Below are 12070 nucleotides of genomic sequence, written 5' to 3'. Positions count from 1 at the left end.
CCCAAAAAAATGCTGCATTTTAGTTTTTTGCTTTTTTTGTTCTATCCCCCTTTCCCCTCCAGAGGAATGGAGAACTGAGAAGATCATGGTCCAGTACCTCCCTGGAAATCTTAAGGAAGGGAGGACGTGACTGCTGGCAGGGATAAGGGGTTGGGTCATAGGGGATACATTGTGGCGCATGGGGGGCATTAAGATGGGGAAAAAGGGGAGGGTACTCACCAGTTCGCCCGGGGAGAGGTGTAGTGTTGCTAGCTTCCCCTGGGACTGTTCAAAAACAAAAAATTACAGGAATTTTGATTATTAATTTAGTCATTTTCTATTTACTTACCTTTCCCTCATCTGGCATCCGGAGGAAGGCTTCAGCTGTTTCCAAGGATGATGTGGTAGCCTTATTGCTGGCGTACCTTGAATCTCATGGCTCCGGTGCGTTGGAGGAGGTGTTAGCCGGGGTGGATAACCGCCCGGCTCCTGCTGCTGCTTCAGGGACTTCGTTGCTCCAGGCTGATGGCGGTAGGAGGGCCAGGCGTTCCAAGCCTCCTACGCGCCTGTCCCCCAGTCCGGTGTCCAGACGAAGATGTCGCCAGCGGGGTGAGCGGATCGGCACCGCAAGGTCTTCCCCGGCGAGAGGTGGACGGAGATCGGTGGAGGCCATCATCGTTGGTGGACAAGATGGCGGCGTGGCGGGAAGATCTCGTAGCCCGCCGTCTCTTCCGGTCCCAACGGCGGGAAGAGAGAGGTCACCGGAAGTGAGTGTCAGCGTCGGCGTGCGTCAAGGCACCGGACGTCATCAGCGGGCGCAACCGGAAGAGACGCGCCCCGGCGGCGCACAGAACCCGGAAATAACGTGTAACGTCGGCGCCCTGTCCAGAACACGGAGTTCCCAGGGCGCCGGACGCAGAGGACGGTCGGCAGGGAGGAGAGGAGACAACAGGAGCGCACAGACAGCCGGAAGCAACCCCCATCACCATGAGGCAGCCGGTTTCGGCGAATTTCACCTGGAGCACAGCTCAGGTCCTGCTGCAGATGTCCCTTGGAGGTCTTGGTCGGATTCTGCTTCTGTAGAAGAGGAGGTTTCGGTGCCAGCAGTTCCCCAGCAGTCCGGTGAGTGGTTGCATTGCGCTGGCGTGCTGGCATGATCAGTCTAGTGAGTGTTTGCACCTGCTTAGGACCCTAGTGGCCAGTTTCCCTTCACATCTTACTGGACAGGATAATAGGGAGTTTCAGGTACAGGGATTCCCAGGGCAGGCTGAGGTACAGGTGCAGGGATGTTCCCAAACCCCTAGGGGTCAGCCTTCTGGGGCTTTTCATGCGGGTTCGGTGGGATGTGATCTTGCACTGTTAGGTTTGCATGTCCCTATGGACATGCAAGAGAAAATATGGAGAGGTGAGTATGTGGATCTGCTGTCCTTGGTCTCTCCTGACAAGGATTCCGTGGACAGACCGCGCCGTGGGGAGGTTCCCGAGGCGGAAAAAGGTAAGCAGATACCCAGAACCTTTGGCAATTGGTTGCAAGGGTTTAACATATTTGCCAGTATCCTAGTGCGCCGTTTCCCAGATAAGGCTTCTGCCCTGTTTGGGTACTTAGACCTAATTTGGGGAGCCTATAAAATCTATGGCGGGCAATGCTGGTATCGCTATGACCAGCAATTCCGACAAAAGTTGGCGGTGTGCCCGGGTATGGATTTCGGTGTTCAGGATGGCAGTCTCTGGCTGTTAATTATGACTCCCAGTAGACCATCCCCCTTTCCCGGGCCTGCCAGAGGGACCTCCGGCTCCTTTGCGGGGCAAAGAAAAGGTGTGTGTTGGCTCTTTAACGAGAGCCACTGCCGCTGGTTCAGCTCCTGTAGGTTCCGCCATGAATGTGCACACTGCGGGGGAGCTCACCCAGCTGTGCGCTGCTTCAGGAAGGGGAAGCCAGGGTCTGGAAAGGGTCCCTCTCGAGACGACATACCTAGGGGAGAGGACTTCGGTGGACGCCCTAAGGATGCGCCCGTGGCTCGCCCAGTATCATAGGGGTTGCGATGCGAAGACATTGTTTGAGGGTTTTCAGGTAGGTTTCTGGATCCCCTTTGTTCCCTCTTCCTCGCCTCAGTTTGCCGACAATCTCCGCTCGGTTAAGGGCAAGGAAGATATTTTACAGGAAAAATTGCAGGTTGAGGTGCAGGCCCATTTATTGCGCCTCCTTTTCCTAACTTATGGATTTCCCCTCTGGGCTTGGTTCCCAAAAAGGACCCAGGTTCCTTTCGGTTGATCCAACACCTGTCCTATCCGTCGGGTGAGTCGGTAAATGATGCCATTGGCAAGGACATTTGTCGCGTGCGATATGCATCATTTGATAAGGCTTTGGAGTTGGTTCGTCGGGCCAGTCACGGTGCTTTGTTGGCAAAATCCAACATAGCATCGGCTTTCCGTCTTTTGCCTGTTCACCCCTCCTGTTTTCACCTATTGGGCTGTTTTTTTCAAGGGTTTTTTTACTACGACATGTGTTTACCCATGGGTTGTTCTATTTCTTGTTTTTATTTTGAAATGTTTTCCTGTTTTCTGGATTGGGTAACGAGACAGGAGGCGGGTTTGGAATCGGCTACTCATTACTTGGATGATTTTCTTTTCGTTGGCCCTCCGGGTTCGGGTGAGTGTGAGCGGCTTTTAAAAACATTTAGGGCAGTTATGGGATATTTCGGGGTCCCCGTCGCGGAGGCTAAGACGGTGGGCCCGGTTCAGGTTCTGTCGTTTTTAGGGATTAAGATCGACTCTGTCGGTATGGTTTTCCGGCTGCCGGATGCAAAGTTGTCGGTCCTCTTGAGGCTGATTGACCTGGTTCGTGGGGCGAGGAAGGTTCAGTTGCGACAAATGCAGGTGCTTCTGGGGCACTTGGCCTTCGCGTGCCGAGTTCTTCCCATGGGACGTGCGTTCTGCAGGCGCCTTTCTCTGTCCACGGTAGGGGTTCGGGAGCCTTTTCATTTTATCCGAGTCACGAGGCGTCTGCGCGCGGACCTCCAGGTGTGGAGCTCCTTTTTGGAGCGATACAATGGGCGCTCCTGTTGGTTGCTGGAGGCGGCGTCTAAGGCAGAGTTGAACCTTTTCACGGATGCGTCCAGCTCCGTGGGGTTTGGGGCATACTTTCAGGGTAAGTGGTGCGCAGAGGCATGGCCGGCACACTGGCTGGGCTTGGATGTTATGCGCAACCTGACGTTTTTAGAGCTGTTTCCCATCGTGGTCTCTTTGGAGCTCTGGGGGGAGGATCTAGGCAACAGGACAGTGGTTTTTCACACGGACAACATGAGTGTTGTCCATGTGATAAACCGTTCAACCGCCAGTTCCCCTCCAGTTCTTGCGCTACAAGTGAATTGAGCAGTGAAATTGCAGGGGATCTATACACTAAAACTGCTTTATTTAGCTAAAGTAATTTAGGTGACTATGGCGTTCCTTTAAGACTGTAACGCACGAGTGAAAGGCCATAACATAGCATGTGATTTACTATAACCAATCTAAACATGCATCAAAAAAGCATATTCTTAATGTTACATACGTCTTAAAGCGGCACTGTCATGCCGAATCCCGTTTTTTTTTTAACCCCCCTCCGGCCTCCTCTAAATCCAACTGACCCCTTAGTCACCCCCAAATGCCCCTAAGCCCCCATATTACCTCTTTTTTAATCTTTATTTTCTGCCCCGATCTTTATTCAGGGCGCCGCCATCTTTGTGTGGGTAGAGGAAGTCCCTGTGGGACACGTCATCTGCCCACACTAGATAGCACTGAGATTCCTGCACATGCCCAGTGAAACCCCTGACAGACGAATTAATAAATAGAAAAATCAGACGAACAAACTAACACCGAATATCATTGTTCGTTTGTTCGTTCAGTTTATTACAAGGAGGGAGCTACCGGCGTGCAGCTCCCTCCTTGTAATATGTAAAGACAGAAGCGGCAGGGAGCAGTGCTCCCCGCCACTTCATAAGCCCCCCAGGTTCCCCCTCACTCTATATGGGGTCAATATGACCCCCATAATAGCATAAGGGAGATTAAAATCTCCCGAATGCCCCTACTCGCTATACCGCGAGTAGGGGCATGTCCATTAAACAGTGAGCAGCCTGTGGCTGCTCACTGTAGAAAAAAATTACATAAATTACAATAAGGGGGGGGCGGACCTATTGTCCTCCCCCCCCGGCCCCCACCCCTGAGCGGCGGGTGGGGGCCATGAAGATAATGAGGGGGCGGGACCTCCTGTCCTCCCCCCAGGCCAATATCCCTGGGCGGCGGGTGGGAACCATAATGATAATGAGGGGGGACCTACTGTCCTCCCCCTCTCCGGCCCCCACCCCTGGGCGGCGGGTGGGGGCCATAATGATAATGGGGGGGGAACCTACTGTCCTCCCCCCCCCCCCCCCTGTCCCCACCCGTTCTTTGGAATTTCCCCACGCTGTGAAAAATTACACAGAGCACTGTGATTGGATGGATTTCAAGCCACCTAATCACAGTGCTCTGTGTGATTTTACATAGCGTGGGAAAGTTCTTTGGAATTTTTTATAAGCAATTATAAGCCTTGACCCGCCCTGCGGAGCTCAGTATGCAGCGTGCCCTTGAAGGGTGAAGATGGATTATGGTTTTTTAGCGTCGGATTTTTTATTTTTCGTCAGGATTTTTTTTTTGCGCTCGTTTTTTTTTATTTTATTTTAAGTTCGACGGGTATGATGGCTTTTTATTTGGCCTTTTTTGGGGCTGAAAAATGAAGATTTTAGAAAAAAGAAGACATCAAATGGTAAGTTTAATTTTTCTTTACAGGTTAGTTATTTTATTCCCCCCTCACTATTTTTAGGGTGAGGGGGGTAGGTAGGGGATAGTTTGATTTGGGTGGGGGGTGACTAGGGGCTTGGGACCCCTAGTCACCTTGATTGGGGGGGGAGAATATTCATTTAGGGCCCCCACCCGCCGCTCAGGGGTGGGGGCAGGGGGGGAGGACAGTAGGTCCCCCCCTATCTTTATTTAGGGCCCCCACCCACCGCTCAGGGGGGAGGACACTAGGTCCCCCCCCTGCTCAGGGGTGGGGGCCGGTTGGGAGGACGGTAGGTCCCCCTCCCCACCATTCTTATCTAGGGCCCCCACCCACCGCTCAGGGGTGGGGGCCAGGGGGAGAGGACAGTAGGTCCCCCCCCCTTATTGTTTTTTTAGGGCTCCCACCCACCACTCAGGGGTGGGGGCTGGGGGGAGGATGGTAGGTACCCCCCACCATTCTTATCTAGGGCCCCCACCCACCGCTCAGGGGTGGGGGCCGGGGGGAGGACAGTTTGTCCCCCCCCATTATCTTTATTTAGGGCCTCCACCCACCGCTCAGGGGTGGGGGCAAGGGGGGGAGGACAGTAGGTCCCCCCCTTATTGTTATTTAGGGGGCCCCCACCAGCCGCGCAAGGGGGAGGGCGGTTATTAGGTGTTTTGTTTTGGTTTTGTTTTTTTACAGTGAGCAGCCACAGGCTGCTTTACTAATACTAAGTAATTTTCACTTAGTATTAGTAAATTTGGCTGAAAGACCAATTTAGGTCTTACAGCCTTTTAGTAGGTAGCTCCCTAATATTAGGGAGCTATCTACTAAGCGGCTGCAAGATGCAGCCACGGCAATAAATAGGATCAGAGTTTCATTCATTCATTCTAAAACAAACGAACATACTGTTCTCATTCAGTTAGAACGCAATTCGGTAGTTTCGTCTAAAATGACAGGAAGCATCGCGGGAACACAGAGGAAAGGTAAGAATTATGGGAAAATTGCTCTGACCAGCGGAAATTAAGCACACTTTGCTCCTCTGCTGGTCAGAGCTGGTCAAGCGGAGGAAACCTCCATAAGGCAAAGAGTCCCTACTTTGTCTTATGATTTTAAAGAAAACTAAAGAAGACAGGAAGAAACGGAGAACAGATCCTGAGAGAGGGGGAGAAGAGGAAGAGATTGAGGAAAGGTAAGTTCGGCATGACAGTGCCGCTTTAATGTTACTTCGTGTAGAATTGCCATAGAGACTCAAATCCAAAGAAAACAGTTTAGCTGTTATTTATAGGACATACACCATGACATTTGCACAGACGTTATTCGGCATGTGCTAAAACTTTATATAAACCTTTGCACAGACGTTATTCGTCATGCACTATAACCTTATGCTAAATAAGACACGGACACAGTTAATTCTGTTGGAGTACAAAGTCCACGGCTTTTATTAATTAAATTATTAATTAAATTATCATAAATTAACATAATTAACATAATTTAGGGTCATTGTCCAACTATACATTAAATTACTATACCCCCCCACACAGTACCCCTGACAATGACCCTACCAATTGAACAATATATAACCAAATAACAATTCACTTGAAACACGGCCTACCAAAGAGGCCCCACATCATATTGTTAACTGTAGGGGTGTACCTCAGACACCCCTACACCCCCAGGTTCGTCGCCACCGAAGAGCTAGAACCAACCAGTCCTTAATTCCATCAGGCCTACACCTCGGCCTGTCCAGTTCAAACTCCACGCCAAATTCCAATTTTTACTACGCCCTGTTCCGCCGCTGTGACTAAACGGAACTGCTAAACCTAGGGAGGGTGGGTGGGACAATTTACAGGTAAGAGAGGCTCTGGTTAAAATGGCCCCTATTCTAAAATGGCTGCTCTTTATACTCCCTGTCTCCACCCCCAAGCTCCATTAAACTAACCCAACCCCCAAACACTAGCACCTGCCCACTCCCTGGCTCTGTCAAGGCCCACTCCTCCTACTGCGTTGTTCCATGGGCTTCATGATTCTTTATTAAAATAGCTTTTAAATGGCATCCTTCATCTTGCATAATGTGATAACTATGCGAAAGTAAAAACGAGACAAATACATTAAGAAGAAAAGGTTGATCTCTAGATCCTGGTCATTGGTAATGGTTATATCCTTTATTATCACCCACTGCTGACCAGTTCAACGTCTAATTATTTTCTTAACATATTTAGAGTGAATGTTTTCCCACTGAGATAAACATGAACAGCGCTGTTATTAATTCTATCTGTGACCCCGTTGGGTACTGGAATATGTCCCATTCCTAGTGAGCAATTGTTACGGTTATTACAACCGCTGTCAACAGCTGCTGCTAGCATGTGCAAAACAAAAGCAGGCTTTGGCTTATTATGGTAAAAATATTCAAAACTCTATTTCCATTATATTATTATAAAAAAAAAAAAAACTAAAATAAATTAAATTAACTCAGTTTCTTTTCTTTTTTAAGTAATTAAACACACCACTGCTAATTCTGTTTATGTTATCAGATGGAAGGTATTTCCAAATGCTGAGGTTGGTTAGTGACAGTATAATGGTACCAAATTCATCACAACCAAATTTATTGCATAATGGAGCTGGTTTGTATATGGTTGCTTGGTTTAAAGTGCACTGATGGAATATTTAGGGATAGTGAATGGTTACGGTTAGTGGATTATACATGTTGGGGGCCACCTTAATTCAAGATGCTGTGGAGTGGGAGATATCATTCCCAGCATTGTCATCTCTAGGGTTAAAAGAGCACTATAGGGTCAGGAACACAAAAATGTATTCCTGACCCTATAGTGTTAAAACCACTATCTAGCCCCCGTGGTCCCCTTTGCCTCCGTAAAGATAGTAAAATCGTACATGTATTCAAGTCTGAAGCTGCTGCCTCTGCCTGTGAACTTCCTCTGACATCATCTGAAGTGGTGGCCTGATCCAATCACAATGCTTCCCCATAGTATTGGCTGAGACTGACAAGGAGGCAGATCAGGGGCAGAGCCTGCACAATTCAAACACAGCCCTGGCCAATCAGCATCTCCTCATAGACATGAATTGAATCAATGAATCTCTATGAGGAAAATTCAGTGTCTGCATGCAGAGTTGAGGAGACACTGAATGTTTGGATGCATTTTAGGCAGCCAAGACCCAGGAAGGATCTCTAACAGCTATCTGAGGAGTGGCCAGTGAAGTTATCACTAGGCTGTAATGTAAACACTGCATTTTCTCAGAAAACAGTGTTTACAGAAAAAAGCCTGAAGGTAATGATTCTTCTCACCAGAACAAATTCAACAAGCTGTAGTTGTTCTGGTGACTATAGTGTCCCTTTAAATAGTGTGTATGATGACCTATTATAGACTGCATTGCAACGAAGTTGAACTCTTAGGATTGTAGTACCATTACAACATTTTAAAGGATCATTCTAACGCCACCAAAACTTGTTAGAGTATTACTGCCAAGGTGATGTTTCAGAAAGTAGTACCCTGTAGTTACTTTTAGTTCTGAGAGTGACTTAGAACTGCAATGATTTATAACAACTAAGCCAGTCACTCTGAACTGTGAATCAAGCAACCAGTGTCCCTATTAAATGATCTCCCAATTCCTCCATCCAATGTGTGACAGATAAGAGGTTAAAGGCAAATAGTGATGTGTCCTGCAAAGCTATTCCCTTATTTCCTAACCTCGTGTTTATGTGTGGGAAATGTAATAGAGCCAGTGGTCTTGTATGTATCCTGCATGATGCTAAGTGACTGATACATAATACCTTCTATTTCCTTTATCTACAGTAGAAATGTGAGAAATGATTTGATAAAATCCAGTGTAGCTAAAGAATGCCAGTTTATCATGAAGCTGAAATAAGAATCATAAAATAAAAGTTTTTTTCCAATCACCATGACCACTTCAGTTATTGGAAGTGGTTATAGTGCCTGGAGTCTGTTTGTGCAGTGTTTTTTCAAAGCTCAAACAAGTTTAGCCCATTGGCTGCTGGAGGTGTAACTCCACCTCAGGTAGCATCATGGGGTGTCATCAGCCAGCCTAGAACTAAAATTCTGAACTTGCTAATGTCAATTGATGTGCAAATCTGTTTTCACCCATTCATTGGCCGGAATGATCGGTTGATGCTCTCAGCCAATATATGGCAACTGGATTGGCTTCTGTTGCTCTGCTGTAATATTTACACCAAAACTGCTTAATTTGGCTGAAGTTGTGTTGGTGCCTATAGTATCCTTTTAAGTTGCCCAAAATGTGAGAAATAATATATATAAATAAAGAAAAGTGATAAAAAGATATAAAACAAACCAAACAAAATGGGACCACATGCAATTTGTCCTAAGTAGGAGATTTTGTCAGTCGCGATTGAAGCATTTGATGAAAATAAATCAAGACACCGCAGAAATGTAGGAGACTCCTGCTATAAAGAAAGCTATCATTCTCTGCTATCAGCGATCTGTATGTGATGCTGTGGGCTTAGAAGACAGGTAATGATGTCTGCAAGAGATCTCCACCACTCAAGGTTTTGTCAGCAGACACCTGATGTCTAAAGTATAACACAACATCTATGGGAGCTGTTGGAGATGCTCTAGGTCAGGGCTGTCCAACCTGCGGCCCCCCAGATGTTGCTGAACTACAAATCCCATGATTCCCTGGCTATCTGTTTCATTAAAAGAATCATGGGAGTTGTAGTTCGGCAACATCTGGGGCGGCCGCAGGTTGGACAGGCCTGCTCTACGTGATTTATTTAAACAGAAAATTGCAAAATATCCAGTAACAGTCCCTTGGCAAGTATGAACTTGCAGTAGAGTAGCTATCAGCCTCTTTAAATATTGTCAGGGAAGCTTATCATCTTGATATTCAGCCATTGTCTAGCACAGTGATGGCTAACCTTGACACCATATATTGTTTCAGGACCACATTTCCCATGATGCTCAGCTAGTTTTTAGACTCTAAACAATTTATGGTGTCAAGGTTAGCCATCACTGGTCTAGCATGATCTAAGGTATTCGTTTTTAAGGAAAGAACCGTATAATGCTTTTGCATGGCTTCTACCTGAGCAGTGGTAGCAGCCTTCTTATGGCGTACATCTTGAAGGCCCTTGTCATTCACTTTAATACGGCCTTTGAGGGCGCTGATACCTTCATGAATAATGGCCAAATCAGCTGCAAATAGCTTGTGAAAGTCTCATGGTAGTTCCTTAGTGGTGGGAGTAGCCAAATTCTCTCCTGGAGAAGCAACATAAGGACCACCTGAGGCTGGAATCACATGCAATGTGACCAAGCCTCCGTCTTCGGAGGATGAAAACGAGGCCTTATGACAAATCACAGCTGCTGACTTTGAAGGCTGGGTGAAGTAAGTATCAATGCACTGTGATCCAACAGAGGGACTCGTCTGATTCTTCCTTGACCATTTGCCCGTAATGGGAAGACATCAGTCTGATGGCTGCTAACCCAGGCAAACTGGGATCCGTTGGTCTCAAACCAAACTCCCCAGTTAGGCCTCGCTCTTATGTAGGCTATTTCAAGCACCGTAACACAGGACCAAAATAATTGGGTCTGGAGAGAATGCGCCTAGTCATTATAATGTTTAACCTACGCCTCCATTAATGTTTGATCTTAACTTTCTATACAGTCACTAATACTGGCATTGAGTGTGTATACTCTGGCCTTAGATCAGTGGCTCCCAGCCTTGGCCTCATGGTAAACGGCCCAGAATTTAGACATTCCCAGTTTAGTTCCAGTGGGGAGCCTGATATTGTGGACTGCTGGTTTGCCTTGTGGATAGGATTGGAAACCAGTGACTTCATGAACACACAGTTCCACACCTTGAAACTGTGAATGGCATAATGTTTAACCAACATCACTTCACTGAAAAGGCCACAACTACATTAGTGCCAGAGTTGCCTAAAAGTTAAAGTTGTTATAATTAAGGATAGGCTAAATTTCCAACATAAAAAGTAAATCATGCAATGTTCGGTGCCTTTTACCTCCTTTGTCAACAACAATAATCAGCATTTAAAAAACTGTACAGCTGCTTCTATCTGGGGTTACGAGATTTCCATCTTTAGTCAATGAAAATACATATGTTATATATCACTGTCTGGTCTTTATTATAGTTCTGTGTTTGCATGGGGTGGATAATGTTTGCTATTTGTTTAGTCATATAATTATTAGTACTTCTTGTTTATCTGCTGTAATAATTGTACTGCTTAATCTTAGAGTAAGTTTTTCTTTTCCAAAGAATTTATATCTGTAACTGAAAACAAAAGGGATTCTTTACATTCACAACTGTGAACTGGCTGGAAATTCACTCACTAGCGTTTTCAAAGAATTCCTCCTCAAATAAAACAAAAAATGCTATAAATTTGCTGTCGTAAAATTAAGAATCAAAACATGGATTCCTCACCCACGCCACTTTAACACTCTTACCTGCTTGGAAAATGTAGCCTTTTTTTTCGGAAGATAAATTTAACAAGGATAGATATATAGATAGATAGAGAGATGATAGATAGAGATCATAATATCCAGATAGGATTTTCCATAATTTAGTCTTTCAGGCCTTTCTGGTAGTGAATAGGTAAATTGCGAACTATGTTTATTTTGTTGTCTCTTGCTTTGTGTCGATATACTTTAGCCTACATCCACTGACTTGTTTGCAACTTTCCCTGTACCTTATCGCTAATTACACTCTCCAGCCCGCACTATTTCAGTTTATTTATGGTATTCTTCTGGGAAATTCGTCATGGAAAAGGACCTGGTGTGCCAAGTTTCCAGCAGATTTCAGTGGAAGGTCAGATCTGAGTTTAGCATAAAATTATTCTCATCATCCTTCCCTGTCATGTTTCTCTTTTTCTGTTTATATTTTTTCACATTAAAACATAATGGTGATATATGTTCACTGAAATGACTTCTGGGTTTATTCACTAAACACTAGTTACAGAATCATAGTGTAACTGGTAACAGAATAGGCAAAAACAGTCGATCTTAGAAAATCCTTCAATTTAGTTAGAGTAACAGCTTGGCTGTTACAGCCTTAATTTTGCAATTTTGTTTTAAATTAACTTTAACTCAGTTTTTTTTTTTTTCAGTAAATAAGCACATTAAAGACTGAATTGTTAAATGTAAGCTAAAATTGCCAAATTGGGACCAAAAAAAAAATTATGTTGTCTGGCTTATTTTTTTTAAAAACTCACTCAAAATTTATATGAGAGCTTTAATGTTTTCTTTTCATTTAAAACCAACAGGACAGCACTTTTGTAGAAAAATGAAAATGTTTTACCCAAATTGCTAGCAAATG

This window comes from Pelobates fuscus, chromosome 3, assembly GCF_036172605.1.
Source record: "Pelobates fuscus isolate aPelFus1 chromosome 3, aPelFus1.pri, whole genome shotgun sequence".
Classification (NCBI taxonomy): Eukaryota; Metazoa; Chordata; class Amphibia; order Anura; family Pelobatidae; genus Pelobates; species Pelobates fuscus.
The sequence above is the reverse complement of the archived record's forward strand: the minus strand, read 5'-3'. Positions refer to the sequence as shown.